Here is a 23,718-nt window from a genome sequence, read left to right on the forward strand (position 1 = left end):
AGGCCTAAAACAACAATGTTCCTGGACCCTTCAACGACAACAACGGTATTAATGTAGTGAAACATGCATGCGGCTCTACACAAGAGCAAATTCCAAGGCACCTGGAGATACAAGTACAATGGACCAAGGCTTTGTCAAAAGGTAGAGATAAGAATTACCTGAAAAGGAGGGTTGGGAGACAGAGATACTTAGTTGGTGAATTTCTGATCTTAGCATCCAGCTATATGAATGTACAATTGCCATTGGAGGAACAAAGGACATCAAGGATTTGCAAGAAGACAGAATCCAATGAATCTTCCTATAAAAAAGTCCCCCAACGGTCTTTCAATGCAACTTGAATCAGGCTGTGATTCCCCTCAACAGAGTAACCAGTCATCTTAATTAAGATTCAGTTAGGAATGGCAGCTTACAAAGAAAGCATTAGATCTTATCTCCCCTCCCTTCGCCAAACACATGCATACAAACAAAAACACACACACCACCTGGCCCTCTGTACCATTTTAACCCCTAGGTTTCCACTCTCCTGTATTGCAAGTTGTGAAAAATGATGATGGAGCTGATAGGTGGCAGTGAGAGATCTGACATGAATATTCCAGCTCCAGAGTTCCATGGATGAGGTTGGTATTTAGAAGGTAGGAAGGGTAAATATCCATAAAGATACAGAAAGGGAGAAGAACGTACTCAGCAAGGGTCAACGATTTGGTGGCAATATTGGGGTCCTTGGAAGGAGTCCAATAAATCTTCACCTATAAGGGTGGTGGTGTTGTGAATAGCGTAGAAGGCTGTCACAGGTTATTACAGGACGTTAACAGGATACACAGCTGGGCTGAAAAGTGGCAGATCGAGTTCAATCTAGAAAAGTATGACATGAAACCCTTTGGAATGTTGAACTTGAAGGTAGAGTCCAACGCAGGAGTCTTATCCAGAATGGAGGAACAAAGGGATCCTGGGTTTCGAGTCCATAGATCCCTCAAAGACCTGTGGTCATGCAAGTTGTAGGGTTGTTAAGAAAGCTCGTGGTGTGTTGGCCTTCATTAGTCAAGGGAAAGAGTTCAAGAACCACAAGGCAATGTTGCAGATCTATAAAGCACTGTTTTGACCCCACTTGAGTACTGTGTTCTGTTCTGGTCACCTCATTATAGGAAGGATGTGGAAATTTCAGAGAGAGTGCAGAGAAGCCGTAGCTGGATGCTCTCTGGATTAGAAAGCATGTCTTATAAGGAAACATTGAGCAAATGAGGGCTTTTCTCTTTGGAGTGAAAGCAGATGAGGGACGACTTGATAGAGATGTATAAAATGATAAAATAGAGTGAACAGCGAACACCTGTTTCCTAGGGCAGCAATGGATAATACATGAGGATTGGAGGAAAGTCTAGTGGGGAAGTCAGAGATAGGTTTTCCTAACAGAGAGTGGGAAGTGGATGGAAAACTCTGCCAGGGGTGGGGTAGAGGCAGATACATTAGGGACATTTAAGCGACTCTTAGATAAGCACATGGATGGGAGAAAATTGGAAGGTTATGTGAGAGGTAAAGGTTAGATTGATCTTGGAGTAGGTTAACGAATCAGCACAACATTGTGGGCCAAAGCACCTGTATTGTGCTGTACAGATCTTTGTTCCGTAGCTTCCTCAGGTCACACTGCTGCCCCCCACCGGATTGCACCAGCAGGTTTAGCACCATCCTTACCTCCCTCCATCTCAGACTACATTTCACAGTCACTAGTGTTATGTCTTGTAACTCCAAAACGTAAAAAAACTAATTGAAAGAAAAATGCAGAGCCAGGCCAACTTGTGTATATTCTTAGTTTTACTTTTCGCAAGATGTGCCCCATGATACAGTGGCTTAATGACATATGCCATTCACGTTCTTTTACATATAACCCGTAATGAATTATTTAAACAACACAGAATGTTTATTCAAGTAATATGTTTACAGTATTACTCAAAGATAACTGAAATGTTAAATACACAACCTTCAGGTTATTACTTTTGTATTTCAGGTTGGTCCCTCCCTGATTCTGCCTGAATTCCCTCAGTAAAACGAGGAACATCAGTGAGGCAGGAATGTCCTCCTGTTCACCATCATTCTGATTGGGTTAAGATACATGTTTAGTAGACAGCTTAGATGAAAAATGAGATTGAGAACCGTAGCCAAGAAGAGTGAATCTCTTCAAAGGAGCAAATCATTTATAAAGAATTAATTAAAGGAAACATTTATGGAACTCATGAAGATATTTATGTCATGAAGTGGGAAATTATGAAAGACTTTAAATTCAAAAGACTTAATATAATAAACACACATTCAGGGAGAGAGAGCAAGGGCAAATGGCAGGAAAGAAACAGATAGGCAGATAGGGAAGAAACACGAATCTGAGCCAGAGGCAGGGAGAGAAGAGAAGGCTGCAGAGATATATATGCAATCTTACACAATCACACGGGCAAAAATAGAAAGGACGAGGCAGAGAGAGTCAGAAACCAAAGAAGGATGAGCTACAGAGAAAAAAAAACAGAAACATGCGAGAAAAATACACAGAGAACGTGAGGCACCTCAGAGAGACAGCAAATGATTGACTTATTGCTACATTTTTTCTGTCCTTCCAATGGAAACTTACAAGAAAGTAGAATTACTCTTGGGTTAGATTTTTTTTCTGCATTGCTAAACAGGTTGAAAGTGAATTCTTATCAACATCTGTGTTCATCCTGGTTTTCATCGTTTTGCTATCTGTGGTCAGCAAGAGACATTTGCAGCAGCCAGTGCATTTAATCCAGAACTCAGTGCTGCACTGATTGAAGATAAGTCACTGCTTCCTGCCACACATCTTTAACTCACTGCCTTTGTAGCCAAGTATTCAAAGCAACAGACTACATATTCACTGATTCCATCTGTTCAAAAAGCATATAAAACTCAACCCAGTTGAAAATACAGCTGATCGTCTAGCCATGGTCTAGTTATTCTTTGGTGCTGTCTGCATAGTGTCACTATAACTGAGCTCATGTATCTGCTTTACAGTTACACACATATTCATTTACAGATGCACACGTTTGTTCCACAATCATACACATGTTCATGCCTCGGATGTATAGTACACATGTTTGCTCTCGAGTCACGCACGGCTTTGCTCCACCAATGCACATGTGTTCACTCTACAGGTTCAGACCTCCGTCTCACAGGTATGGAAACAGATTGTTCTCCTTTGTGGCACTGCAGCTTTCCTTTCCCAATTGCCAAAGTTCACAGGCCGGAGGGTAAAGTTTGCCTTTGTTTGCTGGAAAATTTGCCGGATTCATGCTCGATGCCCCTCCTCGCCTCCAGCACACAAATCACACCCACAGAGGACCAGAAGGCAAACAGACAATGCTGGAGTAGTACCTCAGAAACGTATCACCTCCAATATCGGGGACCAGGTGCATGGGAAGCTCTCTACTCTTTCCTATTCTCATACGGACCGGAGGTAGGATCTGTAGTGAACAATAAAAAAAGCTGCAAAGCAAAACAAAACAACAGAGGAGCTACAAGTTTTCTTTTTTATTTACTGTGAGCAAAGCCACAGGTGGTCATTATCTAACATATTACAAACTCATAATGCACATCATCAATGTGAGGAGTTAAACCATACTGACCCCTTCCGGAGAGGAGAGCATACTACCCCCCCCCCCTCCACACAAGCTAATCATGAGTTCTTTTAGATATTATTCTCTTCTGTTCTTTGGTGCTTTGCAGTAAATCCTTAGAAGTGTAGAATTTTAAGCTTCAGAAAGCCATTTGACTTTTGTGTCTGTGCCAGCTCTATTAACAATTTATTTACATGGTCCTACTTTTTGGCTCTATTTTGTTCATCTGTTCATCGCCCATGGACATCACTGTCTAGACCAATATATGTCAATACCCCAATTCCTCCTGAACTAAGAAGATAACTAGTAGTCAACCAGGTTTCTAAACCGCTTCATTTTATCCCCCTTTTACAAGTATTTATCCACCTGTGCTTTGTTGATCATTATTGATGCGGCATCACCAATTTTCAGATGTTATAAGTTCAGGAGCTCAAAAACAAAAAATAAAATGTTAAGTTTTTCTTTTGATTATTTCACATTTAAATTTGTGCCCTCTGGTTACTTGCTCACCAGGTATAGTTATACTTTGTAAGAACCCCTCATAAATTTAGGAACACGAATCAGATCTCATTCAAAGAGGGCTGTGTGATGGGGACTAAAATGCTGACTTCCTGAGTTGCCTGTAATTAACATTACAGGACAAGGGTCCATAGCCTCACATTATATATTCTTAGATGTTCTCTGAACGGTGGTTGTGGAGTCTGGAATCCCATGTGCACACATCCCAACCCTGAAAGGAGCCTGTTTCATTCACATTTCCTTCACAACAGAACCCCTTCATCGCAGGTATCTCCACTGCACCTTCCCAAAACCCTGAAGTCCTTTCAAATATCGGTTGACCAAAAAAAGGCATATATGATTTATGTTGGTTTACATTTCAATTGATAATACGTAGGGCCTTTTTATTGTAAAATTCAATCTTATTAATGCCCCTCCTTTTTCTGTCTGCTCATTTATTCTTCCTAATTAATCCTTATTCTTCTGGGGGAAAATGATCATCTCACATGATCCTGATGAGAGGTCTCAGCCCAAAACATTGACTGTTTACTCTTTTCCATAGATGCTGCCTGGCCTGCTGAGTTCCTGCAGCGTTTTGTGTGTGTTGCTTGGATTTCCAGCATCTGCAGATTTTCTCATGTTCGGATCAGCTCACATTTCTCCATTCTAGGTTTCATAGAGGATCCATCCTGCCTGTCTATTGATTTGACCATGAACTCCCAGAGTGGGCGCTTGCCTAGCAGTCAAGCAGTGCTGTCCTCTTGGCATTTCTATACATTGAGCTGTACAGTAGTGCCAACAATCAAGGATCAAGGGTCAAATTTAGTCGCCATATACATTTACAAACATTAGGAAATTACTGTGAGGTCTTGCCATTACATGGAACAAAAAACAAGATTCAACAATTATACAGTATAAAGAATTACCGTGAATTCCTGTTAAATGGGCCATTGGTTAATGATAAAGTTTCCCCAGGTAACATATGTGATCAATTGATCATTTGGAGAATCAAGGTGTCTTGTAACGAGTGCACCACCACAGAAAGTATCCATTCACCTGGACCCCGTGTGAGGAGTTGCTGACAGAATCTCAGACAGTGACGAGGAAGCATACGGGAGTGAGATGGATCGGCAGGTTGGGTGGTGTCGGTAAGACCAAAGGATTGATTGTGGACTTCAGGGAGGGGAAGTTGGGAGAACACATGCCAGTCCTCGTCCAGGGGTCAGCAGTGGAAAGGGTGAGCAGCTTCATGTTCCTGGGCATCTACATCTCAGAGGACCTATCCTGGGCCCAACACATTGAAGCAATCAGGAAGAAGGCAATCCATGGCCCTCTTTCATTTGGAATTTGAGGAGAATCAGTACATCACCGAAGACTCTTGCAGATTTCTGCAGCCGGAGAGCATCCTGGCTGTTTTCATCGATGCCCGGTACGCAGGTTCCAGTGGTCAGGATTGAAAGAGACTCCAGAGAGATGTGGACTCATCGGGCACAACCTTCCCCGCTGTCAAGGACATCTTCAAAAGCTGGTTTTCAGTACGCTGGATGAACTCAGCAGGTTGGGCAGCATCAGTTAGAAACGATGAGTCGACGTTTCAGGCTGGAAACCTTCGTCAGGACTGTAGAATGAAAGATGGGAAGGATTTGAAGAATGTTTGTAGCTTCAGTTGAAAGACCAGTAATTTGAAAGACAAAGGGGTGGGGGAGGGGAAGCATTGACGTCATAGCCCTGAAAACAATGGGTAGTAGAAGAAGGAGGCGGAACCATGAGGGAGCTGGGGGAGGGGGTAGAGTGAAATAGGGATAGAGGAAGGTGGGGGGGGGAAGGAATTACCGGAAGTTGGAGAATTCTATATTCATACCAAGGGGCTGGAGACTACCTAGACGGTATATGAGGTGTTGCTCCTCCAACCCGGGTTTAGCCTCATCATGGCAGTAGAGGAGGCCATGTATGGACATATCTGAATGGGAATGGGAAGCAGAGTTGAAGTGGGTGGCTACCGGGAGATCCTGTCTGTTTTGGCGGACGGAGCGGAGCTGCTCGACGAAGCGATCCCCCAATCTGCATCGGGTTTCACCGATGTAGAGGAGGCCGCACCAGGAGCACCGGATGCAATAGATAACCCCAACAGACTCACAAGTGAAGTGTTGTCTCACCTGGAAGGACTGTTTGGGGCCTTAAATGGTTGCAAGAGATGAGGTGTAGGGACAGGTGTAGCACTTACGCTTACGGGAATAAGTGCCGGGTGGGAGATCCGTGGGGATGGACGTGCGGATAAGTGAGTCGCAGAGGGACCAGTCCCTGCGGAAAGCAGAGAGCGGTGGAGAGGGTAAGATGTGCTTAGTGGTGGGGTCCTGTTGAATGTGGTGGAAGTTGTGGAGGATAATGTGCTGGATCCAGAGGCTGGTGAGGTGGTAGGTAAGGACAAGGGGAACTCTGTCCCTGTTATGGTTGCGGGAGGATGGGGTGAGAGCCGAAGTGTGGGAAATGGAGGAGATGCGGGTGAGGGCATCATTTATGACGGTAGAAGGGAAACCACGATCCTTAAAGAAAGAGGACATTTGAGACGTCCTAGAATGGAAAGCCTCAGCCTCGGAGCAGATGCGGCGGAGACGGAGGAACTGGGAATAGGGAATGGCATTTTTGTATGTGGTGGGGTGGGAAGAGGTATAGTCGAGGTAGTTATGAGAGTGACTGACACTTCACTTGTGAGTCTGTTGGGGTTATCTATTGTATCTGGTGCTCCCGGTACAGCCTCCTCTACATCGGTGAAAGCTGACGCAGATTGGGGGACCGCTTCATCAAGCACCTCCACTCCGTCTGCCACAACAGACAGGATCTCCCAGTAGCCACCCACTTCAACTCTGCTTCCCATTCCCATTCAGATATGTCCATACATGGCCTCCTCTACTGCCATGATGAGGCTAAACTCAAGTTGGAGGACCAACACCTCATATACCGTCTAGGTAGTCTCCAGCCCCTTGGTATGAACATAGAATTCTCCAACTTCTGGTAATTCCCTCCCCCTCTCTTCCTCTATCCCTATTTCAGTCTACTCCCTCCCCCAGCTCCCTCATGGTTCCGCCTCCTTCTTCTACCACCCATTGTTTTCAGGGCTATGACGTCAATGCTTCCCCTCCCCCACCCCTTTGTCTTTCAAATTACTGGTCTTTCAACTGAAGCTACAAGCATTCTTCAAATCCTCCCCATCTTTCATTCTTCAGTCCTGACGAAGGGTCCCGGCCCGAAACGTCGACTCATCGTTTCTAACTGATGCTGCCTGACCTGCTGAGTTCATCCAGCGTACTGAAAGTGTTGGTTTGAGCACAGCATCTACAGATTATTTTGTGTTTTCAAAAGCTGGTTCTCAAGAAGGCACCATCCATCATTAAGGATCCTCAGCTTCTGGCACAAGTCCTCTTCTCATTACTACCATCTTGGGGGAGGTACAGGAGCCCGAAGTCCCACACTCAACATTTCAGGAACAGCTTCTTCCCCTCTGCCATCAGATTTCTGAGCGGTCCATGAACCCATGAACACTACCTCACCATTCCCGCTTTAGACTGTTTGTTTGTTTGTTTATTTATTTATTGTAACTTATAGCAATTTTTGAGTTTTGCACTGCACCGCCACCACAGAGCAACAAATTTCAAGACATGTTAGTGACAATAAACCTGAATATGATTACGATTGTGTGTATAGAACTTGGCAGTGGTATTCCTTGTGCTGTTGGTATAATGGCACTACTTTGACATGAGTACATGATATATTTGAGCAGGGTTGGTCAACAGAGAAAATAAATGTTATTTCCATCTTAATAGACAATATTCAAGGGCCATATGCAGATGAAAGCATCTCTGCCAATACCACCTGGTACAGCTAACTAGATAATAAATGCTTGACTCTCATGCTCCTTGGCCATGGCCAGAGTTATAGAGTCATACAGCTTGGACTCAGGCCCTTCAGCCTACCTGCTCCATAAGAACATAAGAAATAGGAGCGGGAGTCGGCCATCTGGCCCGTCGAGCCTGCTCTGCCATTCCACAAGATCATGGCTGATCTGGCCATGGACTCATCTCCACCTACCTGCCTTTTCCCCATAACCTTTAACTCCCCTACTATGCAAAAATCTATCCAACCTTGTCTTAAATATATTTACTGACGTAGCCTCCACTGCTTCATTGGGCAGAGAATTCCACAGATTCACCACTCTCTGGGAAAAGGAGTTTCTCCTCATCTCTGTCCTAAATCTCCCCCCCACCCCCTTGAGGCTATGTCCCCTAGTTCTAGTCTCACCTACCAGTGGAAACAGATGGTCCACGCTCACCATCAGACCTTAATCTAAGCTCAACCCTTTTTCCAATTCTCTCCTAATTCCCATTAGCCCCATCCTTCCAGATACTACCATCACCTATACTCTAGGGGCAATTTGCAATGTGGCCAATTACCCTTCCAGTCTGCAGGTTTCTGAGATGTTGCAGGAAACAGGAGATCCTGGAGAGAACTCAGATCAGTCACAGGGAGAATGGGCAAACTCCACACAGTCAGTAGTCAAGCTCAGGACTGAACTTGGAGACTACGACAGTGAAGCAGCAGCTCTACCAGCCTGCTATACGCAGGGCTGTGCATTTTGCCACAGTCATTTCCCAAGTAATCCACTTAGCTCCAGCATATAAATATTACCCTTGAAAGAATGAAGCAGAACTTAATGTTTTCTGTTCTACACTTCATTTCCTTCACACCGAGAAACTTGCCGCTGGCTAGATTCAGCTTTGTACGAAGAATCTGATTGGCTCTTCAGTTTTGATTTAGGATTTATACCAGTAGCCCAGCCCTATCTCTCGGAACGACACAGGTTTCTGTGACCCACGGGTTTCATACATTACCCACTGGCCGTTAAGTAGGTTTGATTGTGTGTCATGTCAGATCTGTCCCTGACTCCATCCCACACACACCGATTGAAGGTCCACACGTCATAGTCTCCAGCAGTGGTAAAATAACGACCTTCTCCTATCCTGGTCTCACTCCTGCAGGTGTTGCAGTTTGAACTGCATAGTCTCACTATCCGTGGGCCATCAGGCTGCAAATCGCTTCTCACGTGTAAGTGATGTTGTTTACAATGAAATTGCATTCCCACATGCAAAAATATCAAATTATAGATCATCTTTACTTAATACTTCAGAACAAGCGGGGCAAAGACAGTTGTATGCACACACACACACACACACACACACACACACACACACACGTGCACGCACGCCAGACATGAACACCTTCACAGACACATGCACACCAAGGACTCACACACAAATTTATGTACACATATACACACACACAAAACAGACATGAATACCTTCATAAATGCAGACACATGCACACACACATACACACTCTAAGAACGTTCCCAGGTACACTCTGAGTTTCAAACAAATGCATGCACAACGAGACATGAGTGAAAAGATTGGCACATTGACGGGTGGGACCTTTGCAACACAGAGACATTACGTACCTCATCTTGAAACAACCAGAAAAATAATGAACAGCCAGGAGGTCATGTTACAGAGAAAGATTTGTTAGTCCAAATCCTTTTAATTCTAAAAGGGGCTTTGTGATTTTTTTTTAAAGTTTGGAAATCAGCCTAAGCAAACAACATAGTTGGTGCAATTCGTAGCTAATTCTAACTTGGCATGTGGCCCACAGGCTTAAATTTCCATCCTGTACCCCCAAAGGATCTACGTCAGCCATCAACTAAAGTACAGGCCTCACAATGACAGATTAAAGTTATCGGCAACAGTGCAAGAATGAATGGCCCTCTACCTCTGGTTAGGGGTGCTTTCTGGTTATTATATTGGAGAGTTGTCACAGTGATAGAATCAAGAGGGAACAGTTTGTGGCCAGGTCAGTCCAGAGCTGCAAGGGCAGTGATAGCAATCTGCTATCATCTCCTTTGTATGTTTAGGCCACCCAGGAGCCCCTCTCACAAAAAAATCCAGTTCTGCTGAGCAGCTGATATTCTCAGTGGCTCCTAGGGCACACCGCCTCTGAAACCTCTGTTCTCAGATCTTCCTTGCTACGCAGCTGGCTGGATTTCAAACAGTCAGAGGTTACTACACACGGGAGGGAACAGGAAGGGCTCAAGGTCTGCCCCACATCTGTTCTGTTTGCTGGAGGTTTGCTATACTGGGCACTGTGTTCTGCCTGTTGGATTTGGTGACTTGGGCTGAAATGTAGAGGCCACGACTACAAAGTCTGTCGATGATACCCAGGCTAACAGAATAGTGAGAAATGAGGAAAGAGAATTCAAGGTTACAGAAATAAACCAATGGATCAGCCTTGTGAGCAACGTCACCATGGACGGTCTGAAGCCCGGCTGCAGAAGGAGAAGGGTTGGGCATGGGGCTAGCAACCCAATACCGTAAAAACCCGGAACTAGAAACCATAGAAACCATAGAAAAACTACAGCACAGAAACAGGCCTTTTGGCCCTTCTTGGCTGTGCCGAACCATTTTCTGCCTAGTCCCACTGACCTGCACATGGACCATATCCCTCCATACTCCTCCCATCCATGTATCTATTCAATTTATTCTTAAATGTTAAAAAAGAACCCACATTTACCACCTCATCTGGCAGCTCATTCCATACTCCCACCACTCTCTGTGTGAAGAAGCCCCCGCAATGATCCCTTTAAACATTTCCCCCATCACCCTTAACCCATGTCCTCTGGTTTTCTTCTCCCCTTGCCTCAGTGGAAAAAGCCTGCTTGCATTCACTCTATCTATACCCATCATAATTTTATATACCTCTATCAAATCTCCCCTCATTCTTCTACGCTCCAGGGAATAAAGTCCTAACCTATTCAACCTTTCCCTATAACTGAGTTTTTCAAGTCCCAGCAACATCCTTGTAAACCTTCTCTGCACTCTTTCAACCTTATTTATATCCTTCCTGTAATTTGGTGACCAAAACTGAACACAATACTCCAGATTCAGCCTCACCAATGCCTTATACAACCTCATCATAACATTCCAGCCCTTATACTCAGTACTTTGATTAATAAAGGCCAATGTACCAAAAGCTCTCTTTATGAGCCTATCTACCTGTGATGCCACTTTTAGGGAATTTTGTATCTGTATTCCCAGATCCCTCTGTTCTACTGCACTCCTCAGTGCCTTACCATTTACCCTATGTGTTCTACCTTGGTTTGTTCTTCTAAAGTGCAATACCTCACACTTGTCTGTACTAAACTCCATCTGCCATTTTTCAACCCATTTTTCCAGCTGGTCCAAATCCCTCTGCAAGCTTTGAAAACCCTCACTACACCTCCAATCTTTGTATCATCAGCAAATTTGCTGATCCAGTTTACCACATTATCATCCAGATCATTGATATAGATGACAAATAACGATGGACCCAGCACTGATCCCTGTGGCACACCACTAGTTACAGGCCTCCACTCTGAGAAGCAATCCTCCACTACCACTCTTTGCCTTCTTCCATTGAGCCAATGTCTAATCCAATTTACAACCTCTCCATGTATACCTAATGTAGCAGTAAAAGGCACTACATGATAATATTGAGAAAAAGATACTGTGAATTACATTATGAATACATATATATAATTAAATTAAATAAGTTATGCAAAAAAGAGATTAAAAAAAGTAGTGAGTTAGTGTTCATGGATTCAATGTCAATTTAGGAATCGGTGGTAGAGGGGAAGAAGCTGTTCTTGAATTGCTGAGTGTGTGCCTTCAGGCTTCTGTACCTCCTTCTTGATGGTAACAATCAGAAGCAGGCATGTCCTGGGTGCTGGAGGTCCTAAATGATGGACGCCGCCTTTTTGAGGCACCACTCCTTGAAGACGCCCTGGATACTATGGAGGCTAGTACCCATGATGGAGCTGACTAATTTTACAACTCTCTGCAGCTCACTTTGATCCTGTGTAGTCGCTTCCCTATCCCCTATGCCAGATGGTGATGCAGCCAGTTAGAATGCTCTCCACAGTACATCTGTGCTGTAAATTTGTGAGTGCTTTCATTGACATACCATATGTCCTCAAACTCCGAATGAAATATAATCACTGTCATGCCTTCTTTATAACTGCATCGATATGTTGGGTCCAGGTTAGATCCTCAGAGATACTGACACCCAGGAACTTGAAATTGCTCACTCTCTCCTTTTCTGATTCCTCTGTGAGAACTGGTGGGTGTTCCCCCGTCTTAACTCTTTTAGAAGTCCACAATCAGCTCTTTGGTTTTGCTGACGTTGAGTGCAAGGTTGTTGCTGTGACGCCATTCAAGTAACTGGTATACCTTGCTCCTGTACACCCTCTCGTCACCATCTGAGACTCTGCCAACAGTGGTGTATCGCCAGCAAATTCATGGATGTCATTTCAGCCGTGCCTAGCGACTCAGTCATGGGTGTAGAGAGAGTAGAGCAGCGGGCTAAGCACACATTCTTGAGGTGAGCCAGTGTTGATTGTCAGCGAGGTGGAGATCTTATTTCTGATCTGCACAGATTGTGGTCTTCTAGTTAGGAAGTCGAGGATCCAGCTGCAGAGGGACATATAGGGGTCCAGGTTCTGGAGCTTTTCGATCAGAACTGTAGGAATGATTGTGTTAAATGCTGAGCTGTAGTCAATGAACAGCATCCTGACATTGGTATTTGTATTGTCCAGGTGATCCAAGGCTGCGTGAAGAGCTATTGGGACCATGTCCACTGTAGACCTATTGTAGTGATAGACAAATTGCAGTGGGTCCAGGTCCTTGCTGAGGTAGGACTTGATTCTAATCATAACCAACCTCTCAAAGCACTTTATCACTGTAGATGTGAGTGCACCAGACGATAGTTGTTAAGGCAGCTCGTCCTTCTGTTCTTGGGCACTGGTAGAATTGTCACCCTTATCAGCAGGTGGGAACTTCTCTCTGGAGTAATGAGAAATTTAAAACATCAGTCTTCAGGACATGCCACTCTGGAACCTGATGTTGTCCTGGAGCCATGTTTCTGCTAGAATAAGTACACAGCAGTTCCTCATCTCACATTGGTTCAGCAGATAAAATCAATCCAGCTTGTCTTCCTCAAAGAAAAGACTGGAGCGCAGCTCTGATGGAAAGGAGAGCAGCCCCCTACCTAGCACAGATTCCAGCCCACCTGCCATGCCTCTGTTCCCTCTCTTTTTTTTTTGTGACTGCACTGTATTTGCGCTTCGGCCCCGAAGGAATGCTGTTTCATTTAGCCGTATAAATGGGTATGGTTGAATGTCAGTTAAACTTGAACTTGGTGATCACACTATGAATCCATAGAACAAAAGAACAGGGTGGTCATGTTAGAAATGTGCAAAACCCTAGTTAGGACACAGCTGGAGGACTCTGTGGAGTTCTGGTCATGCACTGTAGGAAGAATATGTTAACATTAGAGATTTACAAGGATGTTGCTGGGGTTAGGAAATTATTACCACAGGAATGACTCATCGGGGTTGTTTTCTTTGGAACAAAGAACACTAAGAGGATATTTAATTGCAGTTATAAAATTGTAGGAGTCTAGACAGAGTGAACAGGAAAGACCTATTTCCCTTGGCAGAGAGATCAATAACTAGGAAAGAGATTTTAGTCGGTGGAAGGTTTAGATAGGAGGTGGGAAAAGGATTTCCACTCAAAGGGATGTGGAGGTCTGGGACTCACTGCTGGACAGCCTGGCACAGGCAGAAACAAGCTCTAGCCTTTAGCTTCAACCTTCACATTTGTGAGGGATCTGGAAGAGCACTTGAAGAGTTGAAACATTGAAGATCTGCAGAACGAGAGGCTGCAACGACCTAGAATTTCAGCGTTGCATGATGCAGACAAGACTGGTCGACCGGGTTGTAAATTTACAAGCGTTTATACAAATTAATTTCAAGACCAATGTTACAAAACATGGCTGCTCCTAATCATTATCCAATGGCTACTGCTGATGTTTGTGCTTGCCTGTGTCGAGTTGAATGAAGGACTGGTGTGGGCTGTGCTCTAATACTCCCAAGAGTTGAAAACCTGTCTACAAACATTGATCAGTGCTCTCAGGTAAAGTACCAAGAGCTCCTGGGACATATCTTCCACGTTGCAACACATTCCTGTATGGTTAGTCATTCCAGGGCCCCATGCTGCGTTCAATTACACACTCTCAGACCGTGCTGGTTAATGGCAAGCTGGCCCAGTGCTGTGTTTAATTTCATACACAGATGCAGTTGTGTTTTCTTACATGTCCTGAACCTGAGCCAGATTTAATCACACACTGATTCCACACTACTCAGCCACCTTCATTCCACACGCTGGTCCTGTGCTGCGTTCCCTCACACATAATAACCTTGTACTATGTTTAATCAAATGCTGACCTCTTACCGTGTGTAATTGCACACTTTGAGCTTTTGTTATGTAATCACATACATTGGCCCTGTGCTCGGTTTAATTACATACTCTAAACTTCAGCTTGATTCATCACACATTCTGACCTCCTGGTGTGGTTAATTACACACTCTGAGCCTGTGCTGCGTTTAATTGCACACCCTGACCCAGTGCTGTGTTCAATTCCACATCCTGACCCTGTGCTGTGTTTATTTGCATACTTTCATGTCATATTGTGTTCTTATACACACACAGACCTTGTGCTGGAGACAGACGTGAGAAGCAGAGGAACATCTGGAGTAACTTCTGAAATGCCCGGTTCACTGCCGCTGCTTCTGTGCGATCGAGAATCTCCGGAGGGAAGGCCCCAAAATCCCCGGCTTTGCCTGCTGATGGAAACCGAGGCTGCAGTCGAAGCGTTCGGATAGAGATGGTGCTCGGTACTCGGTGTCAGAGGGCTGATCGGAGCTCAAAGTTTTCGGACGACTGAGAGTCAGACTGTGGTCGGGCATGGCAGGGAGAGTTTTCTTCCTTCTCCCATCTGCGTGCGATGTGGGACTTTTGAGAGACTTTGAACTTTTTTACTGTCTGTTCTTCATCAAGTTATGATATTGTTGCACTGTTGTAACTATATGTTATAATTATGTGGTTTTTGTTAGTTTTTCAGTCTTGGTCTGTCCTGTGTTTCTGTGATATCAAACAGAGGAATATTGTATCATTTCTTAATGCATGCATTACTAAATGACAATAAAAGAGGACTGCGTGTCCTCATAATCTAATCTAAAATTACACACCCTGACCCTGTGCTGTGTTTACTTACATACTCTGACCTGGTGCTGTGTTTAATTACACGCCTTGACCCTGGTGCTGTGTTTAATTACACATCCTGACTCCGTGCTGTGTTTAGCTACACTCCCTGTCCCTGTGCTGTGTTTAGCTGCGCTCTCTGTCCCTGTCATGTGTTTTGCCACACTCTCTGACACGGTGCTGTGTTTAATTACATACTTTCATGTCATATTGTGTTCTTATACACACACAGACCTTGTGCTGTGTTTAATTACACACCCTGACCCAGTGATGTGTTTAATTACACACCCTGACCCTGTGCTGGATTTAATTACATACTTTGACATCACATTGTGTTCACATATACACATGGACCTTGTGCTGTGTTTAATTACACACCCTGACCCCAGTGCTGTGTTTAGTTACACACTCTGACCCTCTGCTGTGTTTAATTACACTCCGTCTCCCTGTATTATGTTTATTTACACACCCTCTCCTTGTGTTGTGCTTAATTACACACCCTGACCCTGTGCTGTGTTTAATTGCATACTTCGTCATCATGTTGTGTTCATACATACACATTACTTGGTGCTGTGTTTAATTACACACCCTGACCCCAGTGTTGTGTTTAATTACATACCCTGACTCTGTACTGTGTTTAAGTACACACCTTGACCCCGTGCTGTGTTTAGTTACATGCCCTGACTCTGTGCTGTGTTTAGCCAAACTCCCTGACACAGTGCTGTGTTTTGCTACACTCCCTGACCAGGTGCTGTGTTTAATTGCACACACTGACCTTGTGTTGTGTGTAATAACACACTCTGACCCGGTGATGTATTTAATTGCACCTGCTGATACCATGCTGTGTTTAATTACATACTTCGATGTCATGTTGTGTTTATATACACAAATGGATCTCATGCTGTGTTTAGCTACACACCCTGACCCCGTTCTGTTTTTAAATACACACCCTGACCCTGTGCTGTGTTTAATTACACCTCCTGACCCTGTACTGTGTTTAAATTACACATCCTCACCAAGTGCTGTGTTTAATTACACACCCTGTCCCACTGATGTATTTAATTGCACACCATGATCCTGCACTGCGTTTAATTACATACTTTGACCCCATGCACTGTTTGGCTACACACCCTGACCGAGTACTGTGTTCAATTACACACTCTTACCCAGTGCTGTGTTTAATTACACTCCCTGTCCCGGTGCTGTGTTTAATTATACTCCCAGTCCTAGCACTGTGTTTAATTACACACCCTGTCCCTGAACTGTGTTTAATTACACACCCTGTTCCGGTGCTGTGTTTAATTACGAACCCTGACCCAGTGCTGTGTTTAATTACACACCCTGACCCCATGCAGCATTTCATTACACATCCTTGACCCCGTGTTGTGTTTAATTGCATACCCTAACCCTGTGCTGTCTTTCATTACACTCCCTGTCCCTGTGCTGTGTTTAATTACACACCCTGAACCAGTGCTGTGTTTAATTACATGCCCTGTTCCAGTGCTGTGTTTAATTACACACCTTGTCCCTGTTGCTGTGTTTAATTACACACCCTGAGCCTGTGCAGTGTTTAATTACACTGACTTTGTGCTGTGTTTAGCTACACTCCCTGTCCTGGTGCTGTGTTTCATTACACTCCCTGTCCCAGTGCTATGTTTAATTACACTCCCTGTCCCGGTGCTGTGTTTAATTACACTCCCTGTCCCGGTGCTGTGTTTAATTACACTTCCTGTCCCGGTGCTGTGTTTAGTTACACTCCCTGTCCCGGTGCTGTGTTTAATTACACTCCCTGTCCCGGTGCTGTGTTTAATTAGACTCCCTGTCCCAGTGCTGTGTAAGGTATGGAAGCTGTCCGATCAGTCAGACCGTGGCTGATCTGTTCCGATCACTACCTCATCTGACATGATTCTCTCAATATCCAAAAATCTGTGACCCTCAGCAACAGAACCTCCAGATCCGTCTTGGAAACAGAATCCGTGAATCTCTGGGTAAAAATAATGCTTTGTGCCCCTATTCTAAATGGCAAACTACTTATTGTGTTTCCCCTGGTTATGATTCAGCCAGAGGAAACTTTATCCCTGCAACTGCTCACTCACACTCAGTGAGAACTTTGTACTTCAATGACATCACCTCCCAATTCCTCTTCACTCTGGGGAGCTCTGGGTCAATCTGCTTAACCTGTCCTTGTATGACCAACTCACCATTCCAGGAATCGATCTGGTGAGCCTTCACTTCGCTGGGAGACCAGAGCTGCAAATAGTATTCCAGTTGGAGCCTCACCAGGGACTATGTAATTAAATAACACTCTGAGTCCACGCTGAACTTAATAGCAAACCCTCGCCATAAACTGTTCAAAAAGTGCTTATTAACCCTTTGCTTAATTTTTTTTGTGATATTACACAGTAACAGGCCCCTCTGACCATTGAGCCAATGCCACCCAACTAACTAACCTACCAACATCTCTCCCCAACATTTAAACTCACCTCTGACTACCAAAGTTCAAAGTAAATTTTATTATCTAAGTGTATATACTGTACGTCACCACAAACAATCCTGAGACTCATTTTCTTGCAAATCTATAGAATATTAACAATAACAGGATCAGTGAAAGATCAACCAGTGTGCAAGAGACACAAACTGCAAATGCAAATATAAATAAATAGCAGTAAAAAATGAGAATGTGAAAGAGAATCCTTAAAGTAATATATTGGTTGTGGGGACATCTCAATGGATGGGCAAAGAGTGCAGATATCCCCTTTTGTTCAGGAGCCCTGATGGTTGAGGGGCAATAACTGTCCCTGACCCTGGTAATGTCAGTCCTGAGGCTCTTGTACCTTCTTCCTGATGACAGCAGCAAGAAGAGAGCATGCCCTGGGTGGTGGGGATCTCTGATGATGGATATTGCTTTCCTATGACAGCGTTTCATGTAGATGTGCTCAGTAATTGGGAGAGCTTTGCCCGTGATGTATTGGGCTGAATCCACTGGCTTCTGTAAGATTTTCCATTCAAAGGCAATGGTGTTTCCATACCAGGCCATGATGCAGCCAGTCAATACACTTTCCACTACACATCTATAGAAGTTTGTCAGAGCTATATGTGTCATGCCACATCTCCAGAGACTCCTAAGGAAGCAGAGGTGCAGCTGTGCTTTCTTCATAATTGTATTTACGTGCTGGGTCCAGGACAGGTCCTATGAAATCGTGACACTCAGGAATTTAAAGTTGCTGACCCTCTCCACCTCTGATCCCCCAGTGAGGACCAGCTTATGGACCTCTGGCTTCCCTCCCTGAAGTCTCCTTGGTCTTGCTGACATTGAGTGAAACGTTATGACACCACTCAGCCAAATTTTCAATCTCTCTCCTGTATGCTGATTCACCACACAAGCTGACAACAGTGGTTTCATCAGCAAACTTGAGTGTGGTGTTGGAGCTGTGCTTGGCCACGCAGTCGTAGCTATAAAGTGAGCAGAGCAGGGGGCTAAGCACACAGCCCTGTGGTGCACCTGTACTGATGGAGACAGTGGAGGAGACGTTTTTTGCCAATCTGAACTGACTAGAGTCTGTAAGTGAGAAAATCCAGAATCCAATTGCACAAGGAGGTTTTGAGGCTAATGCCTTGGAGCTTATTGGTTAGTTTTGAGGGGATGATGATATTAAATGCTGAGCTGTAATCGATAAAGAGCATCCTGATGTATGCACCTTTGCTGTCCAAATCTTCCAGGGTTGAATGAAAAGCCAATGAGATGGCGTCTGCTATGGACCAGTTGCTCCAGTCGGCAAAGTGGAAGAGATCCAAGTCATCTCTCAGGCAGGAGCTGATATGTTTCATTAGCAACCTCTCAAAACACTTCATCACTGTGGATGTCAGTGCCACTGGGCGATAGTCATTGAGTAATTAACCTCGCTGACGATCACTAAACTCACCCCACAACCACTAATCTCAATCCCTGACACCAACCACACCCCTAGACCACCAACGTCACCCTCAAACACAATCTGCACTCCAAACTTTTCCCTGGACCATAAACCACACCCCAAACTCACCCATAAATACACCCTGGACTCCAAACTTTACTCTAGATCACCAGCCAAACTCAGACCACTAACTTCACCCTCAAACACACCCTGGACTCCAAACTTTACCCTGGACCAACAACCACACCCCGACCACCAGGCTCAACTCTTGCCACTGACCAAAGTCATTGCTCAGCAACTGTAGTCCCCCAACAACCAAGTTCACATCCGCTCACCAAACCTTACATCCTCAAACAGGATCTTCAACCTCTGACCACCAACCTAATGCTACTAAACATCCATCTCCTACCTCAGGAGAGACATCTTCTCCCTCTCAGCCCATCTACCAACTTCATCCTCCTGACAAATGACATCATTCCCAATCATCAACTTCTACCTCCCAACCACACTGACCCATACCCCCAATGTCATCCCTCACCACCAACCTCACACAGCTAACCTCCAACCATCAATCTCATCCACCCTCACCTCCAACACATTTTGCGCCCACCCCCCATCCCTCTCTTCACATGGATCAGTCCAACCACCCCTTCATCCTAATGTCCCTCTCCCCATTAGATCCAGGTCCTGATTTTCCAGATTTCATTTCAGGTTCAAGTTCAAGTTTCTTGTAATCTGACTGTGTGTGTGTATATATATATATATATATATATACCTCATTGGTAGCAGGCTATTAGTTATGCATAGACTCTTCTTGGGCTTCCAGCCCGGTCCAGGTGTTGATTTTCGATGACAAACTCTCCCATCTTCATCAGGGGTGATGCCTCGGCATGTCTAGTCCGTTGGTATTTGTACTCAACTCCCGTCATCTGTCCCTCCTGATTGGGCTACCCAGGGAAATCGGCTGTGGCAGAACATTGCATTCACAATGACCGCAGGATTGACTTCAACGGCACCGAACAACTGGGATGTCAATGGCTTTTGGGACCACATGGTGAAGGAAACCATTGAAGTAAGACTAAAGAATAAGAAATTCAAAAAAAGTTGAAGGTCTCGCTCTAAGTAAGAACTGGAAAACAATTGTAAACAAGGTGGGACAGAAGAAACCTGATTGGATGAGGACCGACCGCTCAGGAGGGACAGACAACAGGAGCTGTGTATATATACCACTGGACTAGACATGCCCAGGCATCACCCCTGATGAAGACGGCCAAGTTTGTCATCAAAACGTTGGTTAAAATCGAAATCCTGGCAGCCCGAGGAGAATTTATGCATCACATACGCTGGGGAAACACTAGATCCTTTTTCAGGCTATTTGTTAGTCTCACAGCGTGAGGGAAGAAGCTGTTACCCAGTCTGGCAGCCCTGGTTCTGATGTTTCCGTGCCTCCTTCCTGATGCTAGTGGGTCAAAGAGATGGTGAGATAGGTGGTAGGGATCCTTGGACTCTTTGTGCACAACGTTCCCAGAAAATGTCACAAATAGGGGGAAGGAGATCCCAATGACCCTCTCAGTGGTTTTTACAATCCTCTGTAGGGTCTTGTGGTCTGATGCCTTGCAGCTTCTGTACTACACAATGACGCAGCCAGACAGGACACGCTCAATGGTACTCCCGTAGAAAGTCGTTAGAATGGGGGCAGGGAGCCTTGCATGCTCAATCTCCTCAGAAAATGTAGGTGCTGCTGTGCCTTCTTGACTCATGAGGAAGTGTTGTGGGTCCAGGTTAAATCGTCTGCTATGTGTACACCAAGGAACTTTGTGGTCTTCAGTCCACGGTGGAGCCACTGACGTACAATGAAGAGTGATCAACCTGTGCTTCCCGGAAGTCCACAATCACCTCTTCTGTCTTGTCCATGTTGAGACTCAGGTTGTTGTTCTCACCCCGTTTGACAAGCCTCTCTACCTTCTCCCTGTATGTCAACTCATCATTAAAGCTGATGAGGCCACAATGATGAAAGAGCACTGAGCAGACTTGATGGCTATGACCTCCTGCTCCACTGCGTCTCCACGTAACAGGTTCTCAAACAAAGTGTCCATTAATCTTCCCTGAACAGCCACCTGAGTAGGTTTTGTGCAGCCTATGAACCAGTAAGGCTCTGCTGCCATCTCCTGGTCAGAACACAGAGCAGGTTTGTGATGTGGGTGAAACAGAAATCTGGGCAGTATCCACCCCTTTGTGGACTGTGTTTGCAAAGGAATTCTGTGAAAGGACACAAAGGTTCTCGCTGAGGTTCCACCCAGGCAGCTGAGTAACTGAGGACTCTCTGACCTGTGGGCTGTTCCCAGGGGTACATACCAAGTCTTGACCTCAATCAAAATGAATCTCAAAGTAACATATGTATATGTACTTTGACAGTAAAGTTACTTTGACTTTGATGACTCAGTGAATGAAAACAAAGCCATGTATATATTTTGTATGTATTTTTAGGAATACAATTTATTTTTGAAATAATTTTAGAAAAGAGTTCTTCAGTGCCTGGCCGCAAGTCTGAAGCTGCTCTCACTGAGCTGAGTGGAACTCCTGCAGGAGATGGGGTTTGGACCAGAGTCAGGAATGGAGCAGGAATGGGTGGAAACGGGACTGGGGTGAACAGATGGAGGAGGTCCAGGGGTGAAGAGGATCAGAAACTCTAAGGCACAGGGGTTTGGAGATCACACAGTGGAGGAGATTCTCTTCCTTTCTCACATGCTTTAACACATGAACATACACACACACACATATGCACAAACGCACATGCACACACACGCGCGCACACACACACAAACACAAACACGCGCACACGTGCACGCGCGCACACGCACACGCGCGCACACACACAAACACATACATGCGCACACGTGCACGCGCGCACACGCACACACACGCACACACACACACATACACTCACACACACACACACACACACACTCACACACAAACACATACACGCGCACACACAAAGGAGAAAACAAAAGAAGGAGAGAAAACGAAGCGAAGAGAGAAGGAGAAGGTGAAAGACAAAGGGAGTGGGTGTGGGAGAGATTTCAAGAAAAAATGTATGCATGAGAGAGAAGGGTGGACACAGAAAGCAAAGGGGAAAAAGTGAATCAGTGGTGGAGAGGAAAAAATGTGGGACAGAGAGAGAGAGAGAGAGAGAGGGGGGGACAGAAAGACAGAACAAAAGAAAAAGGTGAGAGAAAATTAAATGTCAGAGAGGGAGAAATAAATCCCCAAAAAAGGAAGAGAGGATGAGGGAGAGAAACAGAGAAAACAGAAGATGCAGAGATGAAGAGACAGATTCAGGGTGAGACTGAGACAGATTCAGAGAAGCATCAGAGAGAATGAGTGAAAAAGACAAATAAGGGTTACAGAGAAATCTGTAGATACAGATAGGACAGATAGGTAAATTGGGAGAGCAAAAGGCAGCAGAAATACAGGGACAAAGGATTAACGGAGGGAGAGAGAAGATCTGGGAGTTAAAGACAGTGTGACTGGGTAAGATACAGTGGGAGACAAAATGGGTAAGATGGAAGACAGAGAAAATGGACAAAAATAAGGAAATAAGGATCAAGAAACATGGATGCTAGACATCTGAACCAAGAACAGGAAATGCTGGCTTGTTGGAAACACCCAGCAAATCAGTAGCAACTATTGAAAGAGAAACAGTTAATGTTTCAGATCAAAGACCCTTTGTCAGCACCAGAAAAGAGAGAAAATGATTTAAGTTTTAAATTGCAGACAGGGTGATGGAGTGATTGATAGGGGAAAAGAAATATCTCTAGTATGATGAAGCCAGTGTTGCCATGGTGATAAGATGCTGATGAAGTTATCTGGTTTATAGGTTAATAAGGACAGTTTCAATGACAGAATACAAACTGGAGAGTACAAAGCCTGTGAATTGCATATGTTGAGTTAATGCCCAGCTAGTCAGACAGCGAAAAACTGAGCTAATACTGCAGAACTGACTGGTCCTGATATAAGGATCTTTCCTGGGACTGCACAGCTATGCCTCTATTTTCTTAGAACTTTGTGTGGATTCAGCATGTCACCTAAAACTTTGACAAACTTCAGACAGTATCCTGACTGTTGTGGAGACACCAACGCCCGTGAACGGAAAAGTCTACAAGAAGTGGTGGATACAGCCCAGTCCATCACAGGAAAAGCCCTCCCTTTACTGACCACATTTACAAGATCGCTGAGCACATCGACAAGGAGCGCTGCCAAAAGAAAGCACCATCCACCATCAAGGACCCCCACCATCCAGGCCACGCTCTCTTCTCACTGCTCACTCAAGAGAGGAGGTACCATATCACCAGGTTCAGGAGCAGTTATTATCCTTCCGTCATCAGACTCCTGTACCAGCGTGGATAAGGTAACTTATCGCAACACTGAGCTGATCACTGAGCGCAACTTATGGTCTCACTTTCAGGGACTCCACAACTCATGCTCTCAGTGTTATTTATTTACTTATTTATT

At 44.8% G+C, this 23,718-nt stretch overlaps 1 long non-coding RNA gene across 2 annotated transcripts in view; it reads right to left on the minus strand.

The window, feature by feature from the left end:
- Positions 1–1,805: 1,805 nt before the first annotated feature.
- LOC134337436 (uncharacterized) overlaps positions 1,806–23,718 on the minus strand; it is a 37,160-nt gene continuing 15,247 nt past the window's right edge. Inside the window, exons 2-3 of one of the 2 annotated variants that reach the window (XR_010015995.1) lie at positions 14,740–15,169; positions 1,806–3,458 (exon numbers count right to left, since the gene is read on the minus strand). This is a non-coding gene — a long non-coding RNA (uncharacterized LOC134337436). Of the gene's footprint in view, positions 3,459–7,443; positions 13,031–14,739; positions 15,170–23,718 lie in introns of those variants that run through there. The other variant, XR_010015996.1, reaches the window with a different exon arrangement.

The sequence above is a fragment of the Mobula hypostoma genome, chromosome 24, assembly GCF_963921235.1.
Source record: "Mobula hypostoma chromosome 24, sMobHyp1.1, whole genome shotgun sequence".
NCBI classification, from domain to species: domain Eukaryota; kingdom Metazoa; phylum Chordata; class Chondrichthyes; order Myliobatiformes; family Myliobatidae; genus Mobula; species Mobula hypostoma.